Genomic DNA, 19309 nt, shown 5'->3' on the forward strand with positions numbered 1-19309 from the left:
TTTAGCTATTTGAAAGGCAAGTTACAGAGAGAGAGAGAGAGAGAGAGAGAGAGAGAGAGAGAGAGAGAGACATCTTCATCCACTGGTTCATTTTCCAAATGGCTGCAACAGTTGGGGTTGGGGTAGGCCACAGCCAGGAGCCTAGAATTGTGTCTGGGTCTCCCACATAGGTGGCAGAGATCCAAGAACTTGTGCTGTCTTTCACCGCTTTTTCAGGTGCCTTAGCAGAGAGCTGGATAGAAAGTGGAGCTGCTGGAGCTTGAACTAGGGCTCATATGGAATGCTAGCATTGCAGGTGGTGGCTCAACTTGCTGCACCACAACAGCAGTCCCAGCTGTAGCTTTTTAAAAAAAGTATTCTTCTTGCTTTACTTTTGTTTCCCAGAGTTCCTAATTCTAGGTTATTATTTTCATTTGCATTTTTCTTAAATGTCTGCTGACCCTTGGTTACCTGTTCATATTTCTGAGTAAGGAACCACGTTGCCAACTGAAAATCTGTGGTTCTCGTTGGGCTTTATTGAATGGTGAGTTTCCTGGTGGTGGGATTGGATCCAGGAGATTTTGGTACCCAATTTACAACTCTTAAGAATTTGACTCTCTGCAGACAACACCTTCAGCTTTCTGTGTTGCTTTTAGTTTCCTGGGAGACCCCATGGGCAAAGGAGGGGAGGTGCCTCACCAAAGAGCTTCCTTCACCTTATGCAGGTTCTAGTCCTGCTGAAAGCAGGTCTGGGAGATGAGCCTTAGGCCATTACAGTTAGGAGAGAGGAGGAGGGTGGAGAGACTGAAAGGGATAGCAGAGCCATCAGAACAGCAGGATGAAAAGCATGGCTGGGAAAGATGATTGGTAACTTGGTTATAGTGCAGATATCTAGCCAGTTGACTTTGGGCAACCACTGATGATCCTCAATATCACTATGCAGGTGGAGTCCAGTTTGTGGGACAAAGGAAGACATGGAGGAGAAGAAGCTAAATGACCCTTCAGAGATGGAATCCTCAGCCTTGGTACACTCTTACCCTTCCACAGGCATTACCGACTTCAGTTCACCTGATTTCAGTAGAAACTGAATACATCCTGGAGAGACAGGGTATGTATTCACATCAGCCATCAGAAGTGATGGGCAGGAGACAAGAGGGATTCTTAAAAGTATGAAAGTAAAACAAACACTTTATTTAAGGAAAAAGCAACTTAGAAAAGAGAAAAGCCTAATAAATAACTCAGTACAGCTGGCTTAAGCACTTTAAAGCCAGTGTCTGTGATAAGCAATGAAAACATTAATATAAAATGCTTCACCATAAATGAGTACAATTCAGGCTGATGTATTGCAGCTGAGCCGGCTGTTGGGTGTTATGCTTTTAAAGTGATGTTTACAATCAGTGTTTTTTCCTTTGGTAACTAAAAGAAGGCAGAAATGGCTGTAAGCCTTGCCAGGGTGCAGCTCTGAGCCTTGAGAGGGTGGGAACCCTGCCAAGCGCCTGGCCCCTCTCCATCCCATTCCCAATCAGCTGGAGACAAGGGAGTTAGGAAGCCTCAGAGAAGAGTGGTGTCAGGGACCAAACAGAGAGCTGGGGGCCTGGTTTAAGTTGATGGCCAGTTCTGGGGTCTGGGGTTGGCAGATCAGTCTTACCGGGTACCATGTGTCCCCAGCTAGTCCTGGAGGCCACAGAGGGTGTCTCCCAGAGACCTTTCATGCCCCTCTGTCTCTTTCTTCTCAGGCCTGGAGAGTGGAATGGTAGCTACTAGAGGCTGGGGAGAGTAGGGTGGTGGGAGGGTTGGGGAAAGATTGATTAATGGGTACTAAGTTATGGTTAGTTAGGAGGAAGAAATTCGGGTGTTCTATTGTACAGTAAGGGGACTGCATATCATGACAATGTACTGTATGTTATTTAGAAAAAATTTTAAAGTTTATTTATTTATTTTCATCTAATTGAAAGGCAGAGGGAGAGAAGGGGAGACAGCGCGTGAGAGATAAGGTATATCTTGCATCCATTGACCTAAGTTCACTCCCTGAATGATTGTAACAGCCAGGGCTGGACCAAGCCAGTCAAGAGCCTAAAATTCCATCTCGATATCCTATGTGGGTGACAGGGGTTCAAGTGTCTTGTCGTCATCTACTACCTCCTGGGCTGCATCAGTAGGAAGCTGGATCAGAACTGGAGCAGCCAGTGTTCTAGCCAGGCATTCTGAAATGGAATGCAGGCATCCCAAGTGGCAGCTCAAACTTCTGTGCCACGGTATCCCTGAAGGGGTCTGGAACCAAGTGCTTGAGCCATCACCTGCTGATTAGCAGAAAGCTGAGACAGGAATCCAGGCATTCTATGTGGGATGGGAGTGTCCCAAGAAATGGTTTCACCACCGTGCCAAATGTCTACTCCACTTCTTTTTATAAAGCTAGAAGTAAGATTTTGAATGTTTTCATCATAGAGAAATCATGTTTTGAAGAGATGGGTGTGTTTACCCTATATGAACATTACAAATTTTATATATTTATTGACATTCTACATGGTATTCTGAAAATTTGTCCAGTTTTAATGGATCAGTTATCAGGGATAATCCTATTACCTTCCTGAAAAATACATTCCTTTTGTTATGCAAGAAGAAGAAAAATGGCTCACATTTGCTGAGTGCCGGCTCCATGCCAGGTCCTACTCCTTGCTAGGCAGGGTGGCCCTCCCTGGGGATGCATTGGTCCTGGATTTGTGCTTGTGTGGACGACCTTGTCCTGGCCCCACAGCCTCTTCCCTCTCCCAGGATTCTACCTCTCCTTGTGCTCACTCTCGTTTTTTTGTCCTAGGGTTCTGGCAGCCCTGGATGTTTGGGAAGTGGGAGCTCTTTTTTTCTCCCCCCTTTATCATTGCTGTCCATGAAAGGACTCACAAGACTCCTTCCTTAAAGGGTTCAACTGTCAATCATGTCAGGAAAAATAAACAAAGCAGCACAGACTGTGACGAGGTCAAAGAAGCAGGGTTCTCTTGGTGGCTGTCACTGGCTATTGGTTCCTGCATTCATTTTAAAATGATGGCTCCCGAGGCCCCCCAGGAAGGGGACTCAGAGCCTCTCTGCTGTGTCTGGGGTCGCACTGACAGCCCTTGAGCACTTAGAAGTGAAACGAGCCTGTTCAGTCTCCCACCCATAACCCTGCCTACTGAGTCCTGCAGAGCGCAGACGCATCCTCAGCTCTCTTTAGCCCCATACCTGGGAACCAACTGCTGCTTCTCTGGGCCTCACAGGTTTTTTTCCCTTGGATTTAGACGATCCTACCCCATTTCCTATTTGTTTCTTATGGAGGCCGTCACAAATGACCATAATTGTAGATGCTTAAAAAACACTCTTTGTCTTGTAGTTCTGGAAGTCAGAGATGGGACGGGGTCTCACTGGGCCACCCTCAGGGTGTAGGTAGGTTGGAGGCTGCAGGGGGAACTCTTGCTTATGTTTTGGCTTTTCTAGCTCTGGAGACAGCCCCTGTGCCCTGGATCATGGCCTCTTTCATCTTTATAGCCATCCCAGGCTGATTGAACCTTCGTGGGTCACTTCAGTCTGACATCCACATGGCTGCCTCCTTCTTGACTTCCTTAAGAGCCCTGGGACTATCATGGGGGCCCTTGCACGATACTCAGCAAGATCACTGCTTTAAGACTGGCTGATTTGCCACAGTTTCCCATCAGCATTCTTCATGCCCTCTGCTATGGAGAGAGCACATTCACAGGTCCTTGGAATGAGGGCATGAACATGTTTGGGGAGAAAAACATTTTTCTTCCTACCACAGTAGCTGCCATTGACTTCTGCTCCCTCAAATTCTCCATATCTTGCCGACAAAAACCAGGTCAGTTGGAAAGACTGCTTCCTCCTTCAGGTAAAGCTGGCCTTGTCCCCTGGGGTCCCTGTGTGGACAGACTGTGGACTAAGTGACCACAAGGGGGAAACAAATGATGCTGTACAGTATGCTGTGCTGCTAAGTCAGAATGCTTCTTAGGCTTGGTTGTGAGGTGTAATGAGTACATTAAAATTTATTTATTTAACTTTCATTTGCTAGAAAGCCAGAGAGAGAGAGAGAGAGAGAGAGAGAGAGAGAGAGTCTTCTACCCACTGGTTTACTCCCCTAATGTGTATAGCAGCCAGGGCTGGCCTAAGACAAAGCTAGGAGCCAGGAACTCCATTCTTGGGTGGCAGGGGCCTGGGCACTTCAGCTATCACCTGCTGCTTCTTAGGATGTATTAGCAGGAATCTGGATCATACATGGAGTAGTTGGGACATGAACTCTGACATATGACACAGGTGGCTAAGCCCACTGTACTACAACACTCACCCTTCAGTACATTTTTTAAAAAAAGATTTATTTATTTAGTTGAAAGACAGAGCTACATAGAGAGGTAGAGACACACAGAGAGAGGTCTTCCATCTGCTGGTTCACTCCCCAGATGGCTGCAATGGCTGGAGTTGTGCTGATCCGAAGCTAGAAGCCAGGAGCCTCCTTTGGGTCTCCCGCACAGGTGCAGGGGCCCAAGGACTTGGGCCGTTTTCTACTGCTTTCCCAGGCCATAGCAGAGAGCTGGATCAGAAGAGGAGCAACCAGGACTAGAACTGGAACCCATATGGGATGCTAGCACTTCAGGACAGGGCTTTAACCCACTGCACCACAGCACTGGCCCTTCAGTGCATTTTTGACTTACAGTATCTTTCAACTCATGGTGAGCTCATTGAGGCATAGTGCAACATGAGTCAAGGACCATATATACATAAATACACACATGATCTATATGGTTGTTCATAAATTTTGAGATGGAAGGTGAAGGACAGTTGTGCCAATCACCTGTCATGTGCAAGGTCAGCCATTGTGCCCAGCACATCCCCATTCCCATGCCACATGTGACTGGCAACTCCAGAACTATGTACTACACACACCAACATGCCACCTTAGTCAAGCTACTTTGTTTCTTGATGCCTCACTTTTCTGGGTCCTAAAATGGGAAAACCTAATTTGAAGAGTGAGAAAAAAATGTGTTGGGTGTGTAGGTTCTGTTCCTCCATCTACACTTTAGGGAATACCTCAAAAAGTACATGGAAAAATGAAATTAAGATAAGTTAATTTTGGTGCAGAAGACTTTGAAATCCTTGTGTGACCTTTTCAGAATACATTTTTCCATGATGTTTTGGGATTTGAGGTTCCCAATCTCTTCCTCTTCTTCCATAGGGAATGGTGAGTGACTACTGAGTAGTATAGAATGAGGAGTTGGGTAGGGCATTGTCAGGGACTGAGCCAGCCAGCAATGATCTCTGGAACAGAACCACCCCAAACAGCATTTCTCCTTACCAGAAATTCTATACACAAAGTCCCAGGCGAGCTCAGCAATTCTGTGCTTCCTGACCAGCGCTGTGTTGCTTTTTAGCTCCCAATTATATATTTAAACTGAACAGATGTATTATATGGAAATACTTTAAAATATTATCAGAAACAGCTTTTGCATTAGTGGTAATAAATCCATATTTGTAGTCACTTCTCTTTTTTAAAAATTTTTAAAATTTTTTATTTCATAAATGTGAATTTACAAAGTGCAACTTTTGTATTGTTGTGGCTTCCCCCCCAACCTCCCTCCCTCCCGTGGCCCTCCCCTCTCCCTCTCCCATCCAGCCCTTTATCGAGTTTCATTTTCAATTATCTTCATATACTAAAGATCAACTTAGTATATACTAAGCAAGGATTTCAACAGGCTGCACTCACACAACTGCACAAGGTATAGGGTATTGTTCGACTAGTAGTGTTTTTAAGTTTCATAGTAAAACACATTAAGGACAGAGATCCTACGTGGGGATCATGTACCCAGTGACTCCCGTTGTTGATTAAACAATTGGCACTCTTATTTATGACGTCAGCAATCACCCAAGACTCTTGCTATGAGCTGTCTAGGCTATGGAAGTCCCTTGAGTTCACCGACTCTGAACTTGTTTAGTCAAGGCCGTGTCACAGTGGAGGTTCCTTCCTCCCTTCAGAGAAAGGCGCCTCTCTCCTTGATGGCCTGTTCCTTCTGCTGGGGTCTTGTTCACCAGGATCTTTCATTTAGATTGTCTTTTGCCACCGTGTCATGGCTTTCCATGCCTGTGAGACTCTCATGGACCTTTTAGCCAGATCTGAATGTCCCAAGGGTTGATTCTGAGGCAGGAGTGTAGTCACTTCTCTTTTTTGCCTGTTTGATAACTTGAAAATTATAAAATCTTTTTCTAGAATAAATCTGGATAAAGGGATTGGTGCCCTCCTCCCTTCACTACCCTGCTTCCCACCCTCCCCTTGTACTCACCCCAAAGCCACTAGTCCTGCCCAATAGCACCACAAAGGAAGCAGTGAAGAAGGGAAGAAAGTGGAGGTCTCCCTGAACGCAAACCCAGATTATGGACTTAGGTAACTTCTATACCCTTTGTGGTTTAAAGCAGTTTCCAGTGACCCTGTCTCCTTGTGTTCATGCCCTGTGTGGCCTGGACCTATCTGATGAACAGAATACTGCAAAAGTGATGGGGTGTTACACTTGAGATTAAGTATGGCTGTGAGTTTCAAATTGCTGGAACTCTTTCTCTTGTGTTATTGACTCTCTGGCTTGGATGAAGCAAGCTGTCATGGTGGAGAGAGCATATAGCAGACAATTGAAGGTAGCCTCCGGCCAATAGCCAATGAGGAACTGAGACCATCAGCCCAATGACCCATGAAAAACAACTGGTTCTTCCAAGAACCGGTGCATGAGCTTAAAAGCCGACCCTGCTTCATTTCAACATTGAGATGTCCATGGCTCTAAAATAGTCCATGGGAGACCCGGAAACAAAGGGCACAGCTAAGCCTTGTTCAGAGTTCTGACCATGAAGAACTTCTCCACTTAGCAGTTCCAGCATTAAGCAGTCACAACCATCAAACCCATGCAAGTTCCACCAGCACAATGTTGGTCCCTAGACATCCAGGCCTACAGCATGGACCCTCCTACATCAGGACCTTTGTGCCAGCTGTTCCCTGTGTCTGGAATGCTCATCACACATACTCATGTGGCTTACTCACTCTTGCACTTCAAGTCTTTTTCAAATTTTATTATCATCCTGGGTCCCTCTCCTTCTGGTCATGCTATTTGAACTTGCAATTCTCCACTCAAAGAACACCTTGGAAAATGCTTGGCACATAGTCATCCCTCAATACATGCTTGTGGAATGAGATAGAGTGTTTGAGCAGAAACTAGAGTTGCATATTTAAAAAAAAATTGTGTGTGCATATAAGTTAATGTGTTAGTTTTTTATTACTTTAGCTAAAATACCCTAGAAGAGCCCAATAGGAGGGAAGAGAGTTTATTTTGGTTTACAGTTAAACCAAACAGTTAAAGACTGGGTATCCCTATTAGACTGGCATCTGGTGAGAGCTGGCAATGGTGGAGTGTGTGTGGAGGAACTATCACATGGTGAGCCAGGAAGTGGATGCAGTAAGCACATTCTGCCTGTATTACCAACTTTTAGAGAGAACTGCCTTTCAAGTGCGAGGCCTCAATGAACTAAAGACCTCTCACTGAGCCCATCTTCCATACTTTATTATTAGTTTAAATTGCCACCCCTAGCCCATCAATCCATTGACTTAACTTTGGGGTTTAGACGTCTGCATGAGTTTGGACAGCCAAACCCTGTTGAATCATAACACATAAAATTTTCCCCTTTGATCATTTTTTTTTGACAGGCAGAGTGGAAAGTGAGAGAGAGAGACAGAGAGAAAGGTCTTCCTTTTTGCCATTGGTTCACCCTCCAATGGCCGCTGTGGCTAGCGCATCATGCTGAGCTGAAGCCAGGAGCCAGGTGCTTCTCCTGGTCTCCCATGTGGGTGCAGGGCCCAAGCACTTGGGCCATCCTCCACTGCCTTCCCGGGCCATAGCAGAGAGCTGGCCTGGAAGAGGGGCAACCAGGATAGAATCCGGTGCCCCAACTGGGACTAGAACCCGGTGTGCCAGCGCCCCAAGGCGGAGGATTAGCCTGGCCCCCTTTGATCATTTTAAATGTAAAGTTCAGTGGCATTATATTGTTGTGTAACTATCATTATCCACTCCAGAATTTTTTAAAAATCATCTCAACCTGAAATTCTGAATTCATTAAATGATATTCTTCATTCCTCCTTTCCCTCCTCCAGCCCCTGGAAACAACTGTTCTTTTTTGTGTCTTTATAAATTTGACTATTCTGGATACCTTACATGAGTAGGCTCATACAAAATTTGACCTTTGCCTCTCTGGTTTATTTCACTTAGCATAATGTCTGCAAGGGTCATCCATGTTATATAGTATGGGTCAGAATTTCTTTCCTTAGGGCTAAATATTTCACTGTATGTGCATACTGAATTTTGCTTATCTATTCATCTAGTGATGGTAGAAGATACTTTCTCACGGATGATGCCTGACATCCCATGGTGTGGGAGGGCAGATGGGTTCAGTTGTCCCTTCTGTCTTTCCTGATGGGTAAGGATGCCACATTTTCTCTCCCGTAGATTTGTGTTGACCTCTTGCTCTGGGAGAGGCAATTCTGGACAATTAGAGAAAGTCTAAAACCTTTGGGTATGAAATCAGTTCTCCTGTTCTAGTGCTACAGTGGAAGCTTGAGGTAGAAAGAATTTAGTGAAAGCTGTGAAGATGAGTTACTTACTTTATGGTTCATAAATAATGAAAAAATGGACTCTATGTCTATAAACATTATTTATATAAATTCTTCATTGAATAGGTAACTACAGGCTAAATGCTAAAACCAAGGAACAAAACCTGGAATTAAAAAAAAGCAGAACTATAGTCGTCAAGAGCAATGGAGAAATCACTTTGTTAGGGTGCCCAAAGGGATTTCCACTCAGTTTCTGGTACAAGGGTGTACAAGCTGCAATGGGCTCAGCATCCCTGGGATGCAATGGGCTGGCTGGGTGGTATCAGGAGTGTCCCAAGAGAGGACTCCTGTGTACTCAGATGTGGCACCTCTGCTGTTGACTTCTTTCATTCTGTCTTGTTTGTGTTTTTTGGTCATTTTTCATGTAATAAAATACCCAGAGATGATCACTATTTCAAAGGGGATATATATCAGGTTTTGTTTTATTTTGACCTTGAACAAACATGCATGTTCCTTCTTCCATGTGTTTCATATAGCTCTGGGCACTAACAGTGCTTTTTAAGAACATGGAGTGAGTCTTAAACACCCTCTCATCTCCTCTCTTAGGGCCCCTCTCTCCTTGTATGCTAACTACCAAGTGTCTGACAGAGCATACAAGGGTAGACACCCTATTTGCCTCATAGGTGAGACTTTTCCCCATCAATCTTCCACTCTGAAGACCAGACAGTCTGGCTGAGACTCAGCCTGATCCTCTACTTTGCACTGATGTATTGAGGGGGAAGCTTCAATTGATTGTTAGCAGGAAAAATGTGGAAGAAAAGGGGAAAGATTGATGGATTCCAGAGGGAGTGTTTGGAACTTTGAGATGTGGTGTTCACATCTCTGAGAACTTGGTAAGACCCTGTGGCCCCTCTCATGACTAGCAGGGATGGGGTTTGGAGGGGAAGAGGGATCTCAAGTTAGGACTCTAACATGCTCTCCCATGTCTGGATCTAGGCTGCTATTAGGACGGTATCGCTCTTCACTCACATTGGCTTCAACAGGCTTCTGGGGGCTGCCTGGGGACCTACCCACCACGCACAACATGGTTTCTATGGGAAAATGCATTTTGAGTACTAGAAAACTGACACACACTCAAACTTTTGGAGCAGAGCCTGCTCTTAAGTTGGAGACTGCTTGAATACCACTTTCACAGCCATATTATATACAGAGGCCTATTTTTAAGACATATGTCTATTTCTAAGACATTCAGCTTATATAACAATGGGAATGGGAGGAAAGAACTGATAGAAGTAGAATCTTGTGCTTTGTAGGAGGAAGGAGATGTGAATATTCATTGTATAGAATGTATTTATTTCTACATGGAAAGAGAGTAGAAGACACCGAGATGCCTAAAACTTCCTCTAGGCTGTGTGGTCCACCCTTATGGGCTTTCATTGAGAAGCTCCATATCTACGCCATTCATAATTTTGAGGCAAACCATTGAATTTCAGTGTAACAGGGAGAATTTCATTAAATTTAAAGGTCAAGGTATGGTCATTTTACAGGATTTACCTGAGTAATGACGTACCTTTGTTTCCTTTCTCCTCTCTGTCTGTGGCCTCAGGTTGATGCATGATGAACTCCCTGATGTATTGCTTTGCCCCAGATAGGTCTACCTTGCAGGAGCCAGTAATGAGTTTGCCTGGGACCATGTTTGGCACCAGTTTTTCCAGAGTTTTCAGTTACTCAGGGTCAACATTCATATCCGTTGGTCAGCAATCCAGTGTTAAAATATCCTGGTTACTGAGTCTACAAATGAGCCAATCTAGATTCGCTTCCTGTCACTTTGAATAACTTGGCTCACCACAGCAATTCATGGAGTTATATCAATTTGTTTCAATTTAACTACTTTACATCCACACAGCAACTGAAGTCTACTTCGGTGATAACCAAATGCAATAGGCCAAACAATTAAACTACTCTAGTTGGCTAGTGCTATGTTCTTAACAATGAAAAGTCACAAAAATGGTTCAACTGGCCTTTGGGTTGGCAGAGAGCTGTGAGATGAATATTCTCCGCCTCTCCAACTGTGTGTATTTTATTCATAGACTACCCTTGAATTCTAGACAAAAATAAGGAATGTAAATGCCGTTGTTTTTCAATTGTGAATTTAGGAAATGGAGTTTCAGTTCTGATTCACACATCAAATTTAGAATAGAGTAGTTGATGTCTTGTAACAACAAGAAAGATATGGAGAAAAAGAGGACAGGATCAGTGCCGAATCCCTGGGAAAAGCTGAAGCTTCCCCATAGTGCTCTCCATGGCATTCACACCTACCTCCCGTGCCTCAGTGAATCCAGGAAGAGAAATCTAAATCCAAATCCAGGAAGAGAAAACTCATGCAGCGTGGGTAGCTTTTCTAGGCCTGATCTTTGCCTTGGCACATAGCTTTTTCTCTTCTCTCCAGAAGGATAGATATATTTGGGCCAGTGAGGACAGGAGAGGGTTAAGTGTGGATGTTTCCTGAAGATCACCACGAGATGAAGGGGCCCCAGCAGAATGGCCAGAACACCAGGTCCTCAGGAGACCTCAGTTTTGGTTCTTGATTCATCACAAACTAGCAGAGTGATCTCGCGCAGACCTCTTGCTTTGTGTGAGCAAGCTGGCTGCTAGCATGTCTTTTGACCCTACAACCAGAGCCAGTGGTGATGTGCACAGGAGAACAGAGAAACTGCTTGTGTCTCTGGACCCTGCTCCTGCCAGCTCCAGGAGCAGACAGCTGGAGCAATGTTGCCTCCAGCCCATAGCAGTTCAGTTTCTGTATTGATTCTGATCTAGTAGTTTGATCTTTCAGTCCCATGAGCTAAAGAAACTTGAAATGAAAAGTGTGTCATAACCCTAGATGCCACTGTTGTCACTTTTACTTCAATACCACCACCCTTTACTCTGCCGTCAGCATCATCATCATAACAGAAGTAAGTGCCAGGCTCTGTACTAACCACTCTGCCTTCCTAATCTCAGTGTTTTTCACAGTTTCATAGGGAGTTGCTGTTCTCATTTTTCAAATGAAGAGCAGGCTGGATCTGCAGGCCACATCTACCTGATTCCAGGGCTCATTCCCTTAAGTCTTCATGATATGCTTTGTAAGATTTTCTTCTTTGTTCCTGGTGCTGTTTCTACCTAGTTTTCTAGTTATATAGAAGGGACAGAATACTGTCCTGAAGTCCAGGCCACATGGATTTGGCCTTGACTCCTTGGCAAGTTTTTGCCTAGACTCTGAGCCTAAAACCTGCTCCTTGCTTTCCAAACTAGCGGTTGGTTTTAGGATTTCTGTTAACCAAACACCCAAGCTCTGATGCCAGGCCCACCTGCATTTGAATATCACCTACCATCTAGATCATCCACTGCCCTTCACCCTCCTTGGAGTTGTTTTCCTAGGGAACTCAGGGCCTGCTGTATCCAAGGCTGACTTTATCAAGATTCTTTGGAGCCCTTGATCATTGATATGAAGATGGCTAAATGCTTATTGCATTTTCCTAGTGCTCCCCTGGGTTTCCTTCATTCTCTACCTGCACTGCTCCTAAGTTCACTTATGACCTCTGGGGCTTGTGGGGAGTGTATTGGAACATGGTGATCCAGCCCCAGGCTGGAAGGTGGCCCCAGGGGTCAGGCCAGCAGGGGGCAATGTCTGGGTTCCTCACAAAACTCCATAAATAGACCTCTTGGTTTATTCCCGTGTTCTTTCCATTTTTACTTTTTTTTCTTTTTTCTTGTGGAGAGCTCTTGAGTACAAAGCCGCAGGGGAGAGAAGCTTTTTTATTGAGTTGGCCCAGTCTTGCTTTGCCTCTGCTCCTTGCAGGACTTGGTTGTTTTCCATCTTAATTATGCTCTTTGCATCAGTGGCTGGTGGGTACACAACCTTTAAAGGAGTTTATCTTAAAAACCCCACTCTCTCTGGAGTCAAGTGGTTCTGTAGGGGAAACTGTGAGACTTCCAGGGATGGTTGCACGTGCATGATTGTACGTGGTAGCGAGGGAGTAGTAACAGCTTTCTCATTTACCATTACCTTGGGGAGGTCAGAGCTTGCCAGCATGGGCTAGGGATACTTATACAGCCCTTAGCCTTGAGTTTTATGAAAACCACTGACTTCTGCCTGTGATACTGCTGCTGAATCAACTAAGGACAGTGACAACCATGTGAAGGGAAGTCAGGACTTCTCAGTAGATAAAATGGGTGGAAGCATCATGAATTGAGTTACATCTCAATAACTAACTATAATATATTTCTTTCAGTTAAGACTCTGAAGTTTCCTGATTGAATGCAAATGTCATCTGCCAGAAATAAGTTTTTAATTATTAGGAATTTTTATTTTAGTATAAATTAATCTTTAGATGGCTCAGTTTATAGGCACAGTTCACCAAGTTTATAGGTCTTCCTCCATCTGGAAGAACTATTTGATTGGTCAAGGATAGATAATCTACTCATTTACCCTTTAATTCACTCATTTTAAGATTTTTTTTCAGTTCAGCTGTGTACTCTGTGCTGTACAGGGAGACTACAAGAAAACCTGGTCCCTTAAGGAAGCTGATGGGAATCTAAAATTCTGCACAGGAAACTCTGCGGTATGATGGAGATAAGTTGTAGTTGGCAGCTAGACCATGTGCTGTAGACATAGCTGCACCATGAGGCTGAAGGAAGCAGGTTTAGATAGGGCTAAAAGTAGTTCCATGGAGGAGCTAAGATCTTCACTCTTGGAATTACTATATGAGGTCAAAATAATTAAATATTAGAATGCATGCATTAGAACATATTTTTCAGAGAGAGAAAATGGGTGCATTGCAGGAAGACTTGTGTTAATTTTAAGGAAACATCGACTATTTGAGTCCATAATGGTAAGGCAGAGAAAGTCCCCATTCTTCTTTTTCTGCTTAATTGCCTGAATTCATTCTCTAGCAGTGTCCATCTCTGGTTTTAAATTTTCCAGTTCCCACCCAATTCCAACATCAACTTTGTGGGCAGTCATAATGCTCTGCCTGCATGTAGCAGGTGCTAAAGAAATGTATTGAATCAATGAACAAATGAGCCACAAATGGTTTTGAGCACATCTGCTAAGCTGAGCTACTTCAGAGCCTTGATTTTGATTTTTCTGAACTAAAGTCACTTTATGCTCACTCTGCAAGTATAAAGGAGAGGATATTCTACAAACAAATGCCACTTTTCAATCACTGGTCAACATTCCCATTCTCTCTCTATCTCTTGTGAGCATTCATGTAGTCTCACTCAAATTTAGTCAGACACGGCAATTTATTCTCCCATTTACATGGCTGGGTGCAATGAGACAACTGAGCCCAAATGATGCCACCCTTGTTCTTGCTCTAAGAACATAAAATTCATTTTTAATTTTATATCATATCAGTGAGGAATTTCCCTAGAAAAAAATTTTAAGTCTAATTCATAATAAAATTAATTACCCAAAAGGCATCAACTCTGATGACTTTAATAAGTGTACCTGCTGTGACCTCTAGTAACCTATTACATCTCCAGAGGGTGAGCCAGCTGGGGAAGAGGATTAGGGTTCCTGACCCACTTGTAACACTCTGGGTGGCCCCTCCAGCTGCACAGAGGTCAGGCAGAGGGTGGGCTCCTCGGTACAACACAGATACCTGGATCTCTTGAAGGGATGTAATGACTCAGTGTCCCTGCGGAATCCCGGAGGACAAACTTGTCACCGTCGCCCAAATCTCCAGGCTGAGACTGAATGTTCAGTTCCACAGCTGTATAAGCTCTTGTATAAAGAGGCCCCATCAGTGGGGCCTCACCGCAGAGGTCAGTTTCCCATTCTGGAGTCTGGCCAGGCCTTGGATGAGTAGCCCTGTTCTTCAGTTCAGTCCCTAGCCATGTGAGAGGAATCTGGGACTGGGACCAACACTAAGATGCTTTTGTAATTTATTCTCTCTGCCCTCTTCCTGTTGCTCTCCAATCAGGAAGGCGGAATACAGAAACTTGTGCCAAACTCCCAAGATGTTGACCTTCCAGTCTGCCCTATCATTGCTCAGGTTTTGTCCCATCCATCAAATGGCTGTGCCAGGGGCGGGGCCTAGACTGATCATCACCATCATGCCTGGAGAGGCCAGACAAGCACTTCCAGTACACTGTTGCAATGACAACAGCTGTGACAAGCCATTAGCTTGCTCTAGCGGGGGGATTACAAGGAGGATAAAGCAGATAGTTCTGAAATCTATGATGGTTTTATAATCTGGTAAACACCCAGCAGAACAGAACTGGAGGCAGTAGGGCCTATGTTAGAGAAGTAATGGAAAAAGTCAGACTCAGTGCAGCAGAAAAAGGCTGGGTCTCACCAGGCTTGAATGGAAGATGCCCAGGTTGAATGGGACAACTTTTGGAACTAGAACTGTGTAAGGAACCTAAACAAGGAGAGCCAAGGGCAAAGAGGGCAGGTGGACATAGTTCTCATATGTGAAATCTTGCCAGGTGAGCCCTTCCCAGTCATGCTACTGACATGACTGGAGGCACAGCATGGAGAATTTGGTTCTCATTACCATTTTTGGGGATGAGGCAGCTATGTTTTGGGCTAGACCCAAGATTTCCCTTATCCCAGGTTGTGAGAACTGTGATTAAACCAGAGTTGGTTAGCATGCAGGGTTTAGGGCCTGCAGTAATAGGACTGCGTCCACCCTGTTACCGCTCTCTTTCCTTGTGTATGTCACACAGCATCGCTTCCTGTTTCATACGAGGCCCCAGCACATGCTCTGTGTGTTCACCGCCCGCCCAGTTCCTCTCACAGCAAACTCTGCCCATGTGCTGCAGCCCCATCTTGCCTATCTGTCTGGCCCTCTCTGAACCTCCCATCATCAGCAACAACATCACTGAATGCTTAGATTAATTACTGATTATCCGGTAGGTCACCCTGATTTCCTTGTTATGCTGATGTTTGCCTCCTTTTGTATTTCTCAGATGGATGTCTTGGGGCTGGTCCTCTGTCATGTTTATTGATTGATGGTTTGATGTTTCCTTTCCTTCCTACCCTCCTCATTGTCCTAGTTTCTCATGAGAGTTTGTGAGGGATGAGGTTAAGTTTATCTTTTCTCTCCTGCATTAGAACATTGCTTGGGTGTTCGTTTTCTAAATTGTATTTTTGGTTAGACTGAACTGGTCCAATGTATCAAAAATGCCAATAGTGCCTTGGCCCTCCTGGGTATAGAATTGGTTTTATCTGTGTATGATGTTTGTTATTTCTATCTTAGTAACATATCTTTGCCAGGCATAAGCTGAACACATCAGGATGAGGAAGGTCTGGTGCATAATTGAATTCTGAAGTTGCTCATGAAGGGATGAGAACAGAGGCCTGGAAAGAGTGACTTACCCCACTGAAAGTGCTAGAAGGGTGCTGGCATTGCGGTGTAGCCAGTAAAGCTGCCGCCTGTGACACCAGCATCTCGTATGAGAGCCAGTTCATGTCCTGGCTACTACACTTCCAGTCCAGCTCCTTGCTAATGGCCTGGGAAAAACAGCAGAAGATGGCCCAAGTGTTTGGGTCCTAGCCACCGATGTGGGAGACCCAGATGAAGTTTCGGGCTCCTGGCTTTTGCTTGACCCAGCACTGGCTGTTTGCAGCCATCTGAGCAGTGGACCAACAGGCTCTTTCTCTCTCTGTCGCTCCTTCTCTCTCTCTCTCTCCCCCTCTGTAACTCTTTGAAAATAAACAAATAAATCTTTTAGTTTTAAAGAAGGTGCTAGAAGGGAAGTCAGGTCTGTGAGTGAATCCCAGAGCCTGTCTGGTGTAATAACCACAGGCCACATTTCAGTAATAGGAACAGAATCAGCAATGGTGTCCCTAAGACAGGTAACACTATAAATATGAGTCTAACTAACTGCTGACCACCAAGTCTAAGATGGAGCATGGTAGGGATGGCTGAGCTCTGTCTTTGGGGTCTGTCATCCTGCTATAGGAAGTCCAGGTTTATTTATATATACATGGGGGTTGGAGGACTCCCAGCAGCAAGAAGGGGCTTTCTCTATTGAGTAAGAGTTTTCCATGTCTCTGCTTGTGCCACATTTATTATTGCCCACTGGACAAAACAAGTCACATGGCCAAGGCCTGAAGCAATGGCTAGAAAAATCCAACTCTTGATGGCAGGAACTCAGTCCCATTTTTCAATATAACCTCAAGAATTAAAACAGAGAATCTGTGTTTTAATTGGGTATCAGGTTCATTCATTCATTTATTCCTTCTTTTTTTTATATCTAATTATCATTATGTGTTAGGCAAGCCTTGCCTCAGACCTGCTACTGAGTAGATGTGGACTTTGTCCTCAGGTATTCACATCACAGGAGGGAAATACACAAGCTACAACCTGAGGTTCCAGGTGGCCAGCATGGTAGTTGGGGTATACCTAGGATGCAATGAAGAGAGACAGAGAGGGGCCTTCTGTAAGAAAAGGAGGCCATAGAGGGGTTGGTTCTGTGGCAGAGTGGGTTAAGCCACCACTAGAGATGCTGGCATTCTGGCATCCCATATCATGTGGCACTGATTTTAGACCTGGCTGCTCCCCTTGGATTCAACTCCCTGCTTATGTGTTTGGGAAAGCAGCATAAGATGGCCCACGTGTTAGGGAAAGCTCCAGGCTCTTGGCTTTAACTTGGCACAGCCCTAGTCATTGTAGCCATTTGGAAATTAAACCAGCAGATGGAAGATCTCTCTCTACTTCTCTCTCTGTAACTCTGCCTTTCAAATAAAAAAAAAGGAGAGGGGCTCATAGAAGGAAGCTTTTCTGGGAGTAGTGATAGAAGAATACGAAGCAGAGGATGGGGCATTTGGGGAGCAAGGCAGACATTAGAGCTCAGCAACAATTGGATGTTGAGCCTGGAAATGAGGTACTGAGCACTGTCAGTCCCTCCTGTTTCCAGCCATGGTTGATACTGGGCACCAGGGTCATAGTTGGGCTTGAATACACAGAGAGTAGGAATTGAGGGACTCTAGCAACATGGAGGAGGAGAAGAGAGAGTGGAGTTGGGTCCACAGGGGCTACAGCCAACTATACTGGCTGCACCAGCACCCTGTGCCCCTGTGCCCTGTGCCCTGGGATCTGTGCAGCTGTGCCATGTATCTCCTATTAAACTGGCGCCTCTTGAGTCACAGAGTCAGTGCTGGCCAACAGCCATAACAGAGCCCGAGGACCTCATCACTGGAAATAGCTTCCCAATTCCCCCACACAGATTGTGTCCTCAGGGGACAATTGGATGTGAGAGTATCATTCACTGAGCTTTCCATGCGTGGGGGATGGGAGCAGGGAGAGAAAGAGAAAGAATTTCAAGAAATGTGTATATTTATCCTGGGCTGGCCTTAAGAAAACACAGCCACCAATCCATCAAAAATGAATTTGAGTTTGGATAACATTAGCGTTTAAGGCGATGCTCTTCTCTTGTATTGATTCTCTGTGGGTTGAAATGGAAACAATTTTAGAAATGTAGTCTTAGGTTTCCTTAATCTGTGTGGCTCAGGGAGGAAAAGGCTGTTGTCACTCGTGCTAATAACCACAAGGAACACGGTTCTAAAGTGCTTAGCTGGAAAATGAATTCCAGAAGCCAGCCCTGGCCATGCCTCCAGGGAAGTTGTTTCCTAAAAATTCAGCCTTTTGCTTTCTTTCAAGAATGTTGCCTTAGAGGACGTGACTGGGAAGGAGGAACTAATATGCAGAATCGAGGGTTCCCAGGATGGGAGGAGTCAGCATGGGGTGGTGGTGGCAGCATGGGGCTGGGACCCTGATTATCACCAGATAAGGGAAAAGATTGTGCAACTGACATTGGCCACCACAGGGAGCACTGTGCCTCTCATCATTTGAAATAAGTAACTGCTAGGAGTACCATTATGAGATTCTAATGCATTAGTTTAAGGCACTGAAGGTCCCTGTCCAAATGTCCATGACATTGAATTGTCATACATCAAGTTATCTTTTGTGGCCTCTGAGCATCCTGGGATGGGGGATAAGTTGGGTGGAAAGCAGAAGAAGGGCCGGCGCCACGGCTCATGGCTCAATAAGCTAATCCTCCGCCTGCTGCGCCTGCACCCCGGGTTCTAGTCTCAGTCGGGGCACCGGATTCTATCCTGGTTGCTCCTCTTCCTGTCTAGTTCTCAGCTGTGGCCCAGGGAAGGTAGTGGAGGATGGCTCAAGTTCTTGGGCCCTGCACCCGCACGGGTGACCAGGAGAAGCACCTAGCTCCTGGCTTCGGATCAGCGCGGTACACCGGCCGCAGCGCGCCAGCTGCAGCGGCCATTGTGGGGTGAACCAACGGAAAAAGGAAAACCTTTCTCTCTGTCTCTCTTTCACGGTCCACTCTGCTGGTCAAAAAAAAAAAAAAAAAAAAAAGGTTTGTAGCGTGAGACACTGCTATGTAGTATGGGCACTGAGTAGGGAAGAGAGAGCAGGGTGGGATCAGTAAAGCCTAGGAAGAGGTCGTGGGGTATCTGGGTTTGATGTCTAGTTGCCGTGAGGCTGGATACTCTCAAAGGAGACCTCTGCTAAAGAAAGTCATGTCTGTTTGTCAGCTGGACTGAGCTTCCTACAGTTGCAACTTTTGAAGTTCTGTGTCAATCTTTTGCATTTAGAGGCCCTGAGGAAGGAGATAGTCCCTTAGTGAAAAGGGCAGTCAGCAGCCTCCCTCCCTCAGCCTTCTTTTGTCTTTTTGCCTCTGGCCACCCATAACAGCCCT

This window comes from Lepus europaeus, chromosome 9 (genome assembly GCF_033115175.1).
Source record: "Lepus europaeus isolate LE1 chromosome 9, mLepTim1.pri, whole genome shotgun sequence".
NCBI classification, from domain to species: domain Eukaryota; kingdom Metazoa; phylum Chordata; class Mammalia; order Lagomorpha; family Leporidae; genus Lepus; species Lepus europaeus.